We start from the raw sequence: 15,709 nt of genomic DNA, 5'->3' as shown, positions 1-15,709 counted from the left end.
CTTCCAGTGGTGCTTTTGATAATTTTCCCTCTTTGTGTTTCTAATTGGCATAAGAGATGCGAGGATGAGACACTTGAATCTCATCAAATGACCAAAGATTGCAATTCTACACGCATTTTTGTGCTGTGTATTTCGGTGGTCATGTGTGACATTAATAACGTGTGTGCAAGTGTCTTTCATCGGGCCACTTTTTTCATCTGATGACCCCTTTGAAACCTCACTACAGCTGTGCTGTAAAAGCTAACTGAGACTAGTTCAACATTTTTATTTATTTATCTTATAAAAATCGCCGGACAGCGACGCAGCAGGTCGACAGAGACGTCTGCGACAAGATTTGCTTCGAATCCTCTTTTCTTAAAACTCCGCATCAGATAAATAAGAACTCCCAGCTGTCCCAGTCTGCTCCTGAGCTTCACCTGGAATCTACACATCCGGGACAGGAGGCATGCAGAGGAAACTGTCCAGAAAGTCTCCCCTGTATAATCATTAGCATATGATGGCCTTTCATTTGGACTCTATAGAAAACCTCAACAACCTCCAACCATGTTTTTCAGCGCATTTGATGAAGAAACATCCAGAAGCATCCAAAAGGGGAGGACCTCACCACCAATCCTATGAGAATCTTTAGAGGTTTTTTTATATATCTTATCATAACGAGCATGTAAAAAGCACACTTAGAAAACTGGGTTATGAGATGTAAGTACAGCATTAGAGCGAAGCAGATATAAATAAATAAACGTATGAATAAATAACATTTCAAAAGCCCTCAGCCTCTAAATCCCTGCTGCCAATCCTGACACAATGGCTCCCACTGAGAGCTGCTCATATAAAGAGCCGCTTCCTACCGTTTGTCTAAATATAAGCTGTGAAGTAACGCAGTGTGGGCTCTGAAGAGCTATGTCCAGGCTCGAGCGCTGTCCGTTTCTTGTAATTACTGAGATGCACTTGTTGCCCACAGCGTGCGGCTCATCATCCATCGCTGCTTTCGCTGCCTCACCTCTATCGAGCTGTAACGAGGCTGGGAAATCAGCCAGGGATGGGAGGAATGATGCTTACGCGCCAACAGCCCAATAGGAGAGAACAAGAGGGTCAAACTCTGATGGGAAGATGCCGGGTGGTGAGGAAGTTAACGTTAGTCTTTATGTCACGTACATTACAGCCGGGAGTCCACGCAGCCTTGGGAGCCCGGCCGTCAAACAACCTATTTTAATAACATCAGCTTGAAAACATCAACCTCAGATGTAAAAATCACCAAAACAAAAGCCTGACAGCAATGGGATGGAACGGCACGTAATAAAACCACTCAACGAAGAAGAATATGGTGGCAACCACGGGCCGCAGACGCTCTAATCTGGGCCTTTTATTGCTCCTGAGAGATGTACAGTAAAGAGCATCATGGAGGCACACATCGAAGATTATCCCGCTAATCTGCTCTGACAACCACCCTGTCATTGATTATTAAAAGACCAATCTATAATCCGAAAGCGCACAGAAGGGAGGCTGCTTCTGTCAGCTTCACTTCGCTGTCAGGGTTCTCCCAAAGAATGACGGCTGGGAGTTCTGAGGATAGGTCTGTTGCGGTATGTTAGCAGAATATAGCGCAGTTGTTTTGAAATAAACGTAAACAGCAAAATGTAGCCTCAAAAGCTGTCTGAGGAAAAAAAAGACAATGTCTACAGCTTGAGGCCTTATGTGATTGGAGCTGATGAGAATGAGAAAAAACAACAACCTGAAAGGCAGGATGTGTTGTCAATTCAAGAGGAACACACAGAAAAAGAGGCCATTTTACTGTTCCTGAAGGAAACACCTTGTTTTCTTTCATGTTCATACACAGAAAGAACATTACGAAGGACTCCAGTTACATCGCATGACCCTTTTTCGGAAGCTGCATTTGTACCTGCATTTGGTGTTGTGATTCAAAATGATCAACCAACAGTCTATGAACAGCATCTGTTGCACTCCTGCTGGGGGAAAGCTGGCTGCCATATGCTAGGCTGGCTACTTATTTCAAGCTAACTACTGCAGAGATGAATGTGATTGGAGTGAAGCCTCTGGCTCACTACAGACCTTATATCACTGGCCTCACACTAACAGATGTGCAAACCAGAATCTAAATTTAACTGGTTATATGGAAACTAAATGGTGACAAAGAGGCTACATTGACTATATTTGCTGAGATGAAGATGTTAATTGGACTGGGCTTTATAGGATAGACAAAAAAAACTCAAATTACAAACCAACTAACCTCTCTCTCTCATGTCAGAAAAATGCAGAATGGATTTCCGTCTTTCAGTAGCTCAGGCTTTTTTCATGACACATTGTAAAGAAAGTGAACTCTTCCAGGCTGGATTCTCTCAGTGGATGTTGATGAAGGAGGGGGGCCTTGTCTGTTGCAATTACCATCGCACAATCTTCCAGCAGTCCATTTAATTTTGACACGAGCCCATCTTTTGTTGGAACATCAGCAGCTTGCGAGTGCCAAAGTCTGAAACTGGCATCCGTCGTTGCTTCCCAGGACACCTGTAGCTGCGCCGGCGCTGTATCCTCCCATCCATCCTGTTTCATCTTTTCCATTAAATTCCCGGCGTAGTGATTCGATTTTCATTTGTTCCTCATCGTGAAGGCTGGTGAATGCCAATCCTTGTGCCAGACGACTGCGCAGCTCTGCTTTTTTGTTGTTTGTTTGGTTTTTCCCACAGACGGGAAAGCCGGGGGGACAGATTAGGCTAACAGCAATTACGGGAGTACAGAGAAGAGGAGGATTCAGCGAACCCGCTGCAATATTTGCACCTGTGCTGCTCCTGATCTTCCCTCAATTAGCGAAGATCTTTTATTGCACCTGCACCTCCTATTTACCGGTTGCTTATCCCGCCTCTCCATGAACGAGGTGCAAAACAACGTGCGATTTTATGATAGTCTTCGTTCTTGCCTGGCTTCCTGGTTGTTTGGACTGAAAACAGCAGAAACTGATATTGTGAATGATTGCTGCAACATCTGAAAACCACATCTCTGTTGTCTGCGACGTTTGTAATCTAAAAGACAACCGAGAGATTCAGCCGTCGTGATTTTGTTAAAAAAAGTGAAATCCTTCTGCTGAATCACGGCGCCTAACCCTTGATGAAGCGACTCCTTATCAGCAAACACACGCCTGAGAAAAATGGGGAAAAAATGACAGATAACATCCAGATAACAGGAGAGCGTTCACAGCACAGCCTGCAGCCCAAAGCCAGCAGGGATTTATGGACAAGCCAGATGACTCGTAATTACTCTTTCGTGTGTGCAACAGAAAATGCCGCGCTCTCTCCACTAAGTCGGCACTTCTATAGTCTTTTCAGGGATGTTTGTGGCCATGATCCAGGTATTATGAAATGTCTCAGTCCTGCTGACAATAAACGATGCCTTCTTCAATTTTCTCCCTCAATTCGTCTGTAATTGCGCACTTTTTTTTGCACAATCGTCAGTCATTTTATACAACTTCAACATTCGTCATAAAAGAGTCAATAATAAACATTTATCAAATGGTATCAGATTAATCTGAGGCTAAGGATGCTGCATTCATTTGGTTTTGCAGCTCAGTGTGTCTGATCTAAATCCAAATCTTGTGGCTACGAATAATATGACCTAGATTATTAAGCAGATGAGATTATGGGGTTTGGAACTGACCTCAAATGAATGCCACAAATACACCATGAAAAGAATAAGAAAACTGGGATTAACGCCCCAATCTGTTTACGGGATTATGGCCTGTGTGTGAAATCAAGAAGCCTGCTTTAAGATTCACATCAATAAAAGAATCACAGAACAACACTAAGTAACTATCACAACCTAATTACTGAGCAGCTTCCCTACATAATTGGCATTCACATTTCATTCTTTTTAACTTTTTAAATGGAGAGAAAAAAATGTGTCAGCGGATCATCTTTATACTGGGATGCTGAATAAACACTGGTTAAGCAAGAATTGCATTCACTAGTCTCAATGTCAGGATTAATTGGTTGGTTAGCACAAAAGTCGCAGGAAACCCCATGCGTTAAAGTTTGACACCGACATTCAAAGTGGTTATAAGTCGACAGCAGGTGTGGACCACTGGCAGGTCGAGGCTTTTGGGAGGCAGCCGGCTGTTAGCAAACACCGGCTGGCCTGTTATTAAGGAGTTCTGCCTGTTCTCATCAGCATTCACTCTGGGGAGCACCTGCTGCTGAGGTGGATGCTCCACCAGTTATTGGATTGCTAATCTCTTCCTGGGAGGCCTTTTTCAGCCGGGCGGACAGATGAGGGTGGAAAAGGCAATAAGGGATCTACGTAGAGCAGAAGATGATAAACTTGAGTGAGGCGACGGTAACACAGAGACGGCGTGGGGTGCAGCAGGAGCAATGAGGAAGAGTATTTTTGCACAGATGGATGTCTGGCATTGCTGAAACAGCCGCCTCCTGATTTCCTTCTCTGTATCCATGGAAGTGTCGCCTTTATTTCCAAGGTCCGTGTGCCTTTCTCCTTCATTAGATCATAGGGCTTCATAAAGTGATGGAATAGGGGGTGAAGCGCAATCTGGCGTTTACATCACACATTTCCTGTAGTCTAAACTGAGATGATCCGCAGGCCTCTCGTGTGGATGCAGTGATGGAAGACAGCAATAATGTCATATATGATTGGAGAGGGTGAGCCTGCTGTCGAACAGAAAGAGATCGACCTATTCAGGAGGTAAAGAAGCAACAAATACGATTTTTTTCTGCCTACGATTTTCTGCCCTGGGAGAAAAATGTATGCGTATATGTTGCTATTAGCACAGGAATACAGATGCTTGAATAAAAATGGTGCTTTTTATTCTCAGCTGGCCAGGATAAAGTTGGAAATCACATTTAAAACCAAGCTTGAAACAGAGAGACAGGAAAGAGCCTCTACATCCTCACAAGTCTCATTTTAGTATTCAGCCCCGGACTGCCAGGCTGTTTACCAAACAGAGCCACAAATACGGGCAACTTGTCAGGAATTATGGCAGAGTCGGCTCTTGTAATAATAATATTTACGACTCTGTCTAACATGTAGCTGCTGTGAACGATCATGTTACTTCCAGACCTCCACCAAGATCTCCTGTCCTGTTACCAGTAATTTACAACCCCTGCACGATCGCCTGCTGGATCCACACTAAAGTTAATAGCTTCTTTTTTCTTGCTTCATTCACAGTCTAATCAACCTCTGAACAAATCCAACTGAAAATACAACATCCCGAGCTATTAATAACAGAAAAAAAAGGGATGAATAATTAATAGGATGGCATAGAATTCACAGGCTGAATGATATATAAGATGGCTTCACTTGGAGTCACTGAAGTCGTTGGTAATATAAATAGGTAGATAATCACTTCTTCCATTTTCGTAGGGTTGCTAACAGGTTTTATAGTGCGTCTCATTACTGAATGTACAACCTGGGAAATGGTACATACATTCGAGATGATATATATCGGTATTTCTGGGCATCACCTCCACAGTTTTCCCTGTCCAGTCACTTGTCCAGTCTGATTCCCTTTTCCCAGCAGCAGGCGGACACAACTGTTATTAATGAGGAAGAGGTCACATGTCACTTGCTACATTTTTCTCATTTTGTTTTAAATGTCATTTCTGTCATTGATTCTGCCGGGAGTCGCTGCCCTAACGCTTTCGCTCTCTCTTCAAGTTGTTGATTTCAGCGCAGTGTAATTTCCGGAAGAGCAAAATACAGGAATAATAATAAACAACAGGCATCATCGCGCCGCACCGACCAAATTTAACCAGAAACTCGGATTTGAATGCGGTGGCTTCTTGACTGATGGTTTTATTATCTGACATTTAGAAACTCGCTGCAGTCAATGAATCTTTATTTAACATGACACATTAGCGGCCACACTTTTTATCCGGGGGGTTGAACCAAATGGCATCGAAAGCTGCAGCCCGCCGCTGCAGCACAGTTCTTTGCGTCCTATTTGGTATGCGTGGGGACAGCTGTGTGCTCGGCTTTGAACCTGCACGACTGTTGCTGCATCTTTAGGCGTCACAGCACATCAAACACATCTCAGAGGCTGCGGGGAGTCAGAGCGGCAATCCCACAAACAGCAACGCGAGACTATCATCCGTTGGTTCATTAAGCACGACTGAATACAGTCAGGATGGGAGGGCTGTCACAGCTGCAGCAGACAGATGACAAACATAAGCTGTCCTGCTTTATCCAAGCGTCAATTCCCTTTTTTTATCCAATGTTAGACGAGAATGGAGAAGCAACAAACCCATGCCTGACAGACGCCGGCACCCGATTAAACGGCTCTGCGTCAAACTTTGCCCCACAGCGCGGCACCTGATGGAAAGGTCACCAGGCGTCCGTGGTTGAGTCAACATTTCCACCCCCCCCCCCCCTTAGGTCAGATGGATCGTGAAAGCAATGGAAGAAAAATATCAAAATCACATGCACAGCTGCCACGCAGAAAAAATATCCAGGCTGAAGGGGTGAGAGAGCCCGGGGAGAGGTGATAGAAGGGAAAACAGCACAGAGCTCGTAAACACATCATTTCCTCGGAGTCAGTGGCAGAGAGCTTCTGTCTGCACCCCCACTCCAAACTCTAGAGGACACATAATTCAGACAGTCCTGACAGTAAATTAGTAAACTATTTTTCTTAATTTTGACATGGGACTATTTTCCAAGCTACAATCCAGACTTAACTGGAAATTAAAAAGAAAATTAAATGATCCCGTCCAATGATATTTACCTGGCTAAAGTTGCAAAACAGTGAACTGTTTTATCAGGCCAAAGAACAACCCGATCTGTCTAAATACTGAGGCAAAATCTCCAACATTTTACATGCAGATTTCATATTCAGGCGAGCACATGAAACAGCTAAATCTAGTCTTTAAAAGCATGAAATAAAAAAAATAGTGAAATGCAAACAAAGTGAACGCCGCTGATGTGAATACATTGGATATTAATGCCCACTTTCTGAGAGTAAAAACCCACAGTGCCTGCAGCTGATTAAATATGAAAAACCATCCAGAAAATGTAATCAACCGCAATGTGAAATACATGAGGCCTCACATATTAGGACACAGTGAGCATAGCAGCAGAACACACATTAGTGTTACGCTGTTTCCTGTCTTCTTTTTTTTTTTTTCTCCTGTGACGGCAACTTGATAAGACAGACATTCCTGAAGCAATCTAAGCAGATAAAAGGATCTTTAGTGGTGCAGCTTCACACAAGTCATTTATCACTGTCACATTATCGTAGTCGTGTTACAAAGCATCCATGCAAAGTGCAGTGGCTAATGCGTTGCAACATACAATATTCAAATACACACAGTGCACAGAGTGGGTTTTTCTGGAAGGATAAGCGTGCACTGTTTGCCTGGAGTGCAAATATAATAAAGATGTGCCCTGAATGCCTGAGAATAAACACACCCCAAGAAAGGATTATACCACACAAATCCCGCGTGTTCTTTGCCCCTGTGGGAACACAGTCAAAACAACGAAATAAACTGCATCTGGTGTGATAAATAAAAAAGGAAAACACTCGTGTGCTCAGGTGCACTCCTGATATTGTTTTCCATTTGTCTCCATTTCAACAACACAGGGCTCACTGCGATCGCACATCTCTGGTGGGTTTTAACTTAAATGTGCATTTGGAAATGCTCCAACTCGATTGTTTTGCCTCCCTTAAGTAAACAAACTTAAATATAAAGATATTTGTCTGGCAGTCCAGCCTCTCATGTTAATGTTTAAGCCTTTTTGGAGTTTCTATTGCATCTTCTTCTTGTGACCAGAGGCGTGAAGGTTTAAGAAGATCAGCCATGACTGTGCCAATCCACCAATCTGACATTTATGGCACAGTGGCTCTCCACAGTAAAGGGCTCCTAACCAGAAATGAAAGGTTTTGCTCTTAAAACCAACCCCGCTGTGACGCTTCACCCTGAACACGTCTGTCCCGGGAAGACAACAGAACATGCAGGAAAACCTACTGGGATGAACATTTCCCACTAATGTCGTCTGTGACAAATTAACTGTAATTTCTTGGGATCACTGGCTGATCATCTCGACTATATTTAGAGTGTAAAAAAAGAAAAAGCCAGACTGCGTCAGACGATGATGATGATGATGATGATCTCCGAGTAGGTGAAGTGGGCTGTGAAATCCGCATTTCTCACAGATTTTCAGGCTGTGCAAATCAGTTTTATTGCCTGCTGCAAGAAGCAGGTATGACTGTTTTGGAAAACTGAAGGCTTTTAATTTGATGGAAATCAATTTGATGTGGTGGCCGTGGAAGAAGAAAAGAGCTGTTGAAGCCCGAACACTTCAGGGGTTTGCTTTCTAAGTGTGCCTACAAGAAATTGAAGGTCCGATGGAAGGAAACTGACACTTCAAATCAAATCAAATCAAATCAAATTAAATCAAATCAAATCAAATCAAATCAATCTTTATTTATATAGCGTCTTATACAATCAAAATTGTTTCAAGGCGCTTTCCAGAATCCCAGGGCCTGACCCCAGACAAGCAGCAGTGGCAGGAAAAACTTCCCTTTAACAGGAAGAAACCTTGAGCAGGACCAGGCTCATGTAGGGGGACCCTCCTGCTGATGGGGGGGCTGGGTAGAGAGAGAGGAGAGGAGAGGAGAGGAGAGGAGAGGAGAGGAGAGGAGAGGAGAGGAGAGGAGAGGAGAGGAGAGGAGAGGAGATTTGAGCAGCCATTTGAACTAAAAGAGCACAGACAATAGGTGACGCTTCCAAACCTACACCGACCTTACAAGCAGGAGGAGCTGACATTCTTATGTTGAGATTAAACAGCATAATCTGATGACAATCAAATATCACCAAGGACACCAGAAACCAGGAGTAACTGGAGAAGGTGAGGCACAATACAACAGCAATTTAGTCAAAATATGGGGTGAAATGGTCTCCAGATCCTGCCAAACTGCCCAATCTCTGCAAAAATTGAAAGTGGAGTTAAATGCCCCCTGAATATGGGGCAGAAAACAATCCATCGTGTTGAAGAAAGGTGTGTTATTTACAAACTATCAAGGGCAAATTTCCTGACCCACTGCAGTAAAACAGCCATTAGACATCCAGGGACTCGAGGATAATAAGCAGGTCGGCATTTGCTGAACTATAAAGAATTCCTATTTTTCGGCAGTGTTTTGCGACTGAAGAACGAAGATAATGTGTCCTGAGGAAATGCAAACTAAGTGATGAAAGCAGCATCCACTTGGAGCTTTATCCAGTTTAGCCCTCATAAAATTTCATTTTATATATCTGCAGGTCTGGATAAATACAATAAAACACAAGAGGGTTGTTTTCACAGACCAAACGTAAACCCAGTGAATATAAAATAAGCAATAAAGGGAGTTAGGTCAAAAATAACCTTTGTGACTCAATATCAAACCCCCTCTCTGAGAGCCCTGGGATTAGCACATCCCTTTCGCTGTCCTCTCACCTCATCATACATCCTGCGTCTTTGGCTGCTTGACTGGAAACACCTGTTGGGTCCAGCTTCGCCCGGTAACTTTATTATGTGTCAGTCTGATGTAAACATATTCCTCTGCTGAGGGCAGAGCTGGTTAACAAGACCAACTGGGAAGGGATAAGATTGCTCTGCATTTAATTTTCCTGCCCTCAAAATCAATTTGCCAGACATCATTCTGAAAGGGAAATGTCAAATTTACATATAGCCCTCGAAAGATAAAGTCACTTAGACATGCATCAGGTGTATCAAACACACCTGAAGTAATGCTGCTTATAATAAACCTAGGATTAACAATCTGATGATGTTTGTGCAAATTCAGTAATTGCATTTAATGAGACACCCTACCCCGAGTTATCTGAAGCGTGCGCGACATAAAGAACTGTGCGACTGCAGTTCTGTGTTTGATTAATTCATCTCATCCCGATAAGACACATAGATATAAATACCAGCCTGAAAACACGTGAGGCCCCTAAAGAGGATTAGCAAATGGAGGGGGCACATGCATAGCCTCCAATATCTGTTGTGACAAAGGAAAAGCACAATGCAAAATAGTATTTCTTTTCTCTAAGAATAACCCTCTGATGCACGAGATTTGGTATCATTTAGTTACATGTGCCAAAGGGCTTCCAGATGTGCTCGCCAGGATGGCATACGTCAACTTGAAGCTCACGGCCTCAAAATCACAGTGACAAGGTGCCCATGTGGCTTCAGAGATAAGGCACAATCGTACCCACAACACAAAGCTTCCTATGGAAGGAAATCAGACTTTAAATTAGAATTTTAAAGACCCTTTTTTTTTGGCAATGAAGTCTGATACCGTTTTGAAAAGCCATCACATTTCTTGCACAGACTATTTTCAGTATTGAAAAACAACAACAACAACAATAATAATAAAAAGCGGGGAACTCAACAGTTAAGGATACTGGCCAGCCGATTGCTAAGCCATGACAATTAACAGTAAAGATTTATGTGTGTGCATTTACTCTTAATTTGCCATTGTTTTTGTAAAAGTTTGTACAGCTGCTCATTGCTGGTGTTATTACACGTCATCCGAATTTCACGGGATAATAAAATGCTGTAAAGTGCTAGCTGCTGTAGCTAATTCACAACTGTTGCTAACGTTAAGTTCGTCAATAACCATCGTTTTGCACCTCATTTGAATATTCTGTCATCCCGGTCGGTTTGAACTGTTTACAGTTTTTCCAGAAGCGATTCGACTCGTCCCCGTTCGGCCCAGTAAGGCTTAGGAGTGTTTTGACATGTGGTTTTGAATTATTAAACTTTAATGTGGTCTGTGTTTACAAATGTGTATAATTCAAGCCGTGCTTTTGCGTGCACGCAGACTATAAGAGCGTGTTCAAAATGATATTATAAGAGATGAGCAGATGCATTAACCCACACATCAGGATGAACTGTTTCACAAAACATTTTCTTTCTTTTTCGCTGAGGCCCAGATCGCAATTTATGAGACACCGGAAAGAAGAAGTGAGAATTTGCAAGTTCATTTTGCAGTGCTGCCGTATTTGCTCTGGAGGCACATGTTAAATGAGTGAAGGAGTGGATATCATTCCTTTAATCAATTTTAAATAAATCAGCCATCATTGTTGCGTTGTTGTCTTGGGGCGCTGGTGAAGTAAGTACACAAAACCTTGTCATATTGTCAAAGCCCAATTTAAAGAAAAGAAGAAAACCAAAGGCAAGAACACTCAGTGCCGCATTCATTTCATGCCAACTTATGCAGCAAAGCCCTTACTGCTGGTAATGGGATGGCAACATTACATCCAACTACAGCTGGAGGGAGATGGGTGGCAGGAAATGGAGGCAGGTGCAAATCACACCTCAAAGTGTGAAGTGTGCGTGAATTACCAAAGCAAAGTAGAGCTGGTCATTAAATATAGGGAGCTCGACGCTCAGGCTGCTCATCCGTCTGAATCGGTCATCTGTGCCTATGGAAGCAGAACTGGAGACACATGTGGTGAAGCTGCGGACAATGAGATTATCAAATGGTCCAGCAAACTTTCGGCTTTCACAGAAACGATCGCATTGGATGAAACGTGCGGCCGCCCGTGAAGCTTTCCAAAGCTCCCTCAGTAGAGACCTGCAGAGCTGCGCTGAAAAACACGGAGAGAAGGAGCACATCAATGTGAGACCAGTGAGCGCCCTCTGTGAAGGAGGCAAATCAGAGAAAAATGCTGCGCGGCGGCACCAAACCTCATGGAACAAGACACTCTGTGAGTCACAGCCTCCTCCCACCAGTAATCAGTGGGAACATAAAATCATGTGCAGTATATGAAGGTCCACAGCGGGCCGTCACTTTACTGCCGTCACTTTACTGCCGTATTTATCAAGCATTTCAGAATGCCATTTCAGTCTTACGTGCTGAGAATTTCAGAGATTAACTCTCAGACTTAAGTATAAAAGCTTTTTATCGACTTTCTCAAATCAAAGAAGCACTCTTACTCCCCCCTTAGATATTTACGAGACCACCAGAGATGTCCTAATTGGTTAGGAGCTGCCAATGGAACTTTTATCTTAGTGAGGAGGCGTGGTTTTACTCCGTTGCTGGGTATGGCACAGTCTTCTGAAAGCTATGAATGGCTGCTACAAAGTCTTAAATTTGTTCTGTGCTGCTGCTGACACAGCTCATGGACAACAAAGGTCCTGGAGATCACAGCACAAGGGAAGAGGCAGAGTTTAGATCCCATCGCCTGACAAATCAGTGCGACGTTCCCTCTCCTTTTATGCACAAGGGATGAGGGTGAGAAGTGCTGGTATGTGCTGCCATCCAAAGCGAGAGCGGAAATTGTTTCGTTTATTTGATTAGCATTTAACCCCCCCAACAGATGATATTTTATATCAATATAAACGAAAAAACAATGAGGAACGGAGCTAATTGAAAAGGTGTAGGCCGAGGCTGCCTATTACGCCGACCCTTTTCACCAAAAAAGACAAAAAACAAACAGACCACCAAACATTATCCCCGCACGAGCTTGTAGCATCTTATTAAATCACTGTTGTTGTTTAATATATGGGGAATATCTCTTCGTTACGCTCTGTTTTTCCATCATCTTCTCTGTTTAAGATACTCTGAGGCTTCTTAAAAGTCCTCCTCCCTCCTCTTAACAGCTGTTCCCCTGAGGAGCTCTCTTAAGGCCAAAGATGCTTTGCGAATGGTTTGTTTTTATCTTATTAAGGGAAAATTCTCATTTCTCATTTCCACTCATAATACCACTGCACTAAACTCACTCCTAGACAAAGAGTCCGACATGTTTGTTGACTCACGCCGATGTTGCCAGCTAATGATTTAAGTCTCAAAAACCTTTACAGTCAAAAGGCTACACAGATGTAAAAAAAAAAACACAAACATTTAACCCAAAAAGACGTGATAATATAAAAAGCAAACTAATTATTTTACGTCTTTGCCTTTGTTTTAAGCTCTAAGCGAGTGTTGTGGTATCAGCACTCCGTATCATGGGTACTCAAGAGTGAAAACAAAATCTGATAAAAGTCTGATAAAAGTGGTATCAACCGTCGCTAAAAAACGGTTTTATAACAGTGAAAACCTAATTATAGTGGTGTGTTCATTGCGATGCTCAGCTTACATTTCGACCAAAAGGGGAACATTCAGACTGATGGGCAGAGGCTTTAATATTTCTGAAGAATCTGCAGACAGTCCTCCTCAATACCTTTGACAGTCACGGTTGGCGAGGTTAAAGGTCACGTCCACTCGGGTTTTGTCCTGAAGGATTTAGCTTCGGTCAAGCTTTACGGTTTTTACAGCACAATGTTGAACCTTTCATTCATCAGAAGAAATTTTTTTTTATATCACATATGCAAAGCCGGATGCCTTTAAATTAGTCCAACATGCTGCCGCATCAAGACCAACGAACATCCGCCTGTGCATCTCAGTTCCCTCAGCGTTCCTGCATATTTCCACGAGGACCAAGAGCGTTTGAGCCTGATGTGATGTCAATCACCATCTGCCAGTGTCTCATTTTCCAATGAGCCCATAAACATGTCGGTATCTGCGATTGGGCCTCTGCCTCTTACTCTGCAGGGAAACTGATGTCCCTGGGAAGCTCTTGATGGATTTGTCTGAGGACGGTTGAGTGTTGATACCAAAGAAAGGCAATGAATTCTGAATGGCTCAGAATGAAGCAAGGGCACCGACGTGGGAGCACAAAAAGCAAGAGATGGTTTAAATAGTGGTTTTCAAAAGGTCTGAATTTGCAATCGAGAGAAAGTCAGCTATGAAAAGGGTGAATGACCTAATAAGCTGATCTGTAATGCGCATTTTTCCCCATTGCGGTCGGTGCAGGCGTCATTCATCACTGTCACATGCAGTTTATCTCATCCGGCAGCACGCTGTAAATCGAATTCCGATCACTTCCAGGACTAAAATATGATGTAATTAAGAGAAGCTGGTCTCGCCTTGGGGCTCCTCACAGATTCATTTCAGCCCTAAAAAAGGTTTCAATTTCCGATGTTGCGCTGTGAGTGAGAAGGGCATCAAATTATTTATTCCAAAAGATCAATTCTATAACTCTCAAAGGACCAGTAACTCTGACAGGCAACATGGCTTCACGCATTAAAGCCCAGCACCAGGGTTAAATGAGATGAAACCACCTATTGGATGCACGCCCCGCCCCCTCCCTCTCGCAGCATATTGATAACGTGCACCCCTCAACACACTGAAGTGAGCAGTCAAGTTAAAGACGCAGAGCGGTCCGCCAGCAGCCGGAGCAACTTCTGCAGGACTCTTTGTAGGAGCTATTGGATCATCATAATATAACAGCTGCAGTGATGATGGGGTTCTAAATTTGGAGGCTTGCTGGAACTTTGGAGGCAGGAAATAACTTCCGTGGCATTCAGAAAAATGGACATGATTCATTCTATTGAGAGAAAAAGAGGCAACCAAAATTAATTAATATCTCTCAGGATTCAAAAATGCCTTTTTTTTGTCAAGCCCAGCGCCCAGAACCTCCTCTGACTCATGTTCATCCGAGCTTGACCATGTGTGGCCCATTTTTATATAAAGTCACAGCCTAATTGAGATTAAACCACAGTATTTTTTTTTCATCACAGGAGAGATGAATGCAGAGCTGAGGGACATTTCCGAAATTAAATGAAAAATCCCTCAATCCCTTTTTTATTCTCACACACTACCCGGTTCAGGCGCCGCAGCACACATGCTTAAAATGAGCCAATTTGGCGGAGCTGCTGGTAGTAGAAGACTGTGGCGCTGCGAGATGCTTTGCCGATATGACCTTAAAGTAAACTGTGAGGAGTATTGACGCTACAGCTTCATGAGCCATTGTACTTCCAAAAAAGAGGATCAGGTCTTCAGGTGGGAGATGACTTTGAGATCCCCGGCATGTGCTTCAAAGCAACTGTCAAACTAAATCACTCAGAGGGATTTTTGAAGGCTTACAGACCCGGTTCACAGCCAGAAGAGACACCGCACTGTGAATTGTGTTGTGACCCTTTGACAACAAGCTCCGTGAGGCTTAGATCCTCACCTTTCTGCTTTACTTTCCCTTCCACGGAGCACGGTGACGGCAATAAAGCGCAACATGGTGACACTGGTCTCGTCATACAGTCAAACAGGGATAGCGGATTTCACTTGTTACATGTCAGATTAGCAGGCATATAAAACAGTGTCTAAACATTAGGGCACAAAGTGCACAGATTTATGAAAAACACAATCTTGTCATCTGTTAATCTGGATTTGCTCCTTTTTTTAAAACCACACTCTTTAAGCAATAATCCCCATCAAACAGATCCTGCTCCTCGTTTAGATGATACTCCCACATCTGTCAGTCAAGGCTCAACTCTCGAGCAGGGGCTCCACAACATGCGACAAACAACACAATTCAAACGCAAATCAATATAGCAAGTTTTCCCCTGTCCCCGTTGGACTCAGGGTGTGTTTTGGTCCTCCTTGTCTACATCCACCACCTTTATCAGCATCGACAGGGTCGGACTCAGTTCGCACAGGAGCAGATGATACACTTCAAGCGTTCGGTCACAATTATACTCCCATAAACAAAAACAAAACCTGCGGACAGTCTGGGATGCGCGCAGACGACGCGCACGCCAGTTTTCAGCATTTGTCAGCACCTACCGTAGTCTCGATCCGTGCCGCCGTCCTCAAAACTTGTCCCCGGACTTGTCCTTCGGTCGCCGGTTTGAGTCCGCTCCGCTCAGCCCCGCGCGGATCCCTCATCTGCCGCTC

General features: G+C 43.5%; 1 protein-coding gene across 8 annotated transcripts in view; it reads right to left on the bottom strand.

Annotated features, from left to right (window-relative positions):
* LOC101064407 (beta-1,3-galactosyltransferase 1-like) overlaps window positions 1-15,709 on the bottom strand; it is a 65,196-nt gene extending 49,487 nt beyond the window's left edge. For 5 of the 8 annotated variants that reach the window (XR_003889375.1, XR_003889376.1, XM_029840896.1 and 2 more), the window contains exon 1: window positions 15,599-15,709. The gene's annotated coding sequence lies outside the window, so the exon portion shown is untranslated. Of the gene's footprint in view, window positions 1-2,245; window positions 3,032-15,598 lie in introns of those variants that run through there. The other 3 variants (XM_029840899.1, XM_029840900.1, XM_003966508.3) reach the window with 2 other exon arrangements.

Source organism: Takifugu rubripes, chromosome 8 (assembly GCF_901000725.2).
Source record: "Takifugu rubripes chromosome 8, fTakRub1.2, whole genome shotgun sequence".
NCBI classification, from domain to species: domain Eukaryota; kingdom Metazoa; phylum Chordata; class Actinopteri; order Tetraodontiformes; family Tetraodontidae; genus Takifugu; species Takifugu rubripes.
This window is presented reverse-complemented; position numbering and strand designations above follow the sequence as displayed.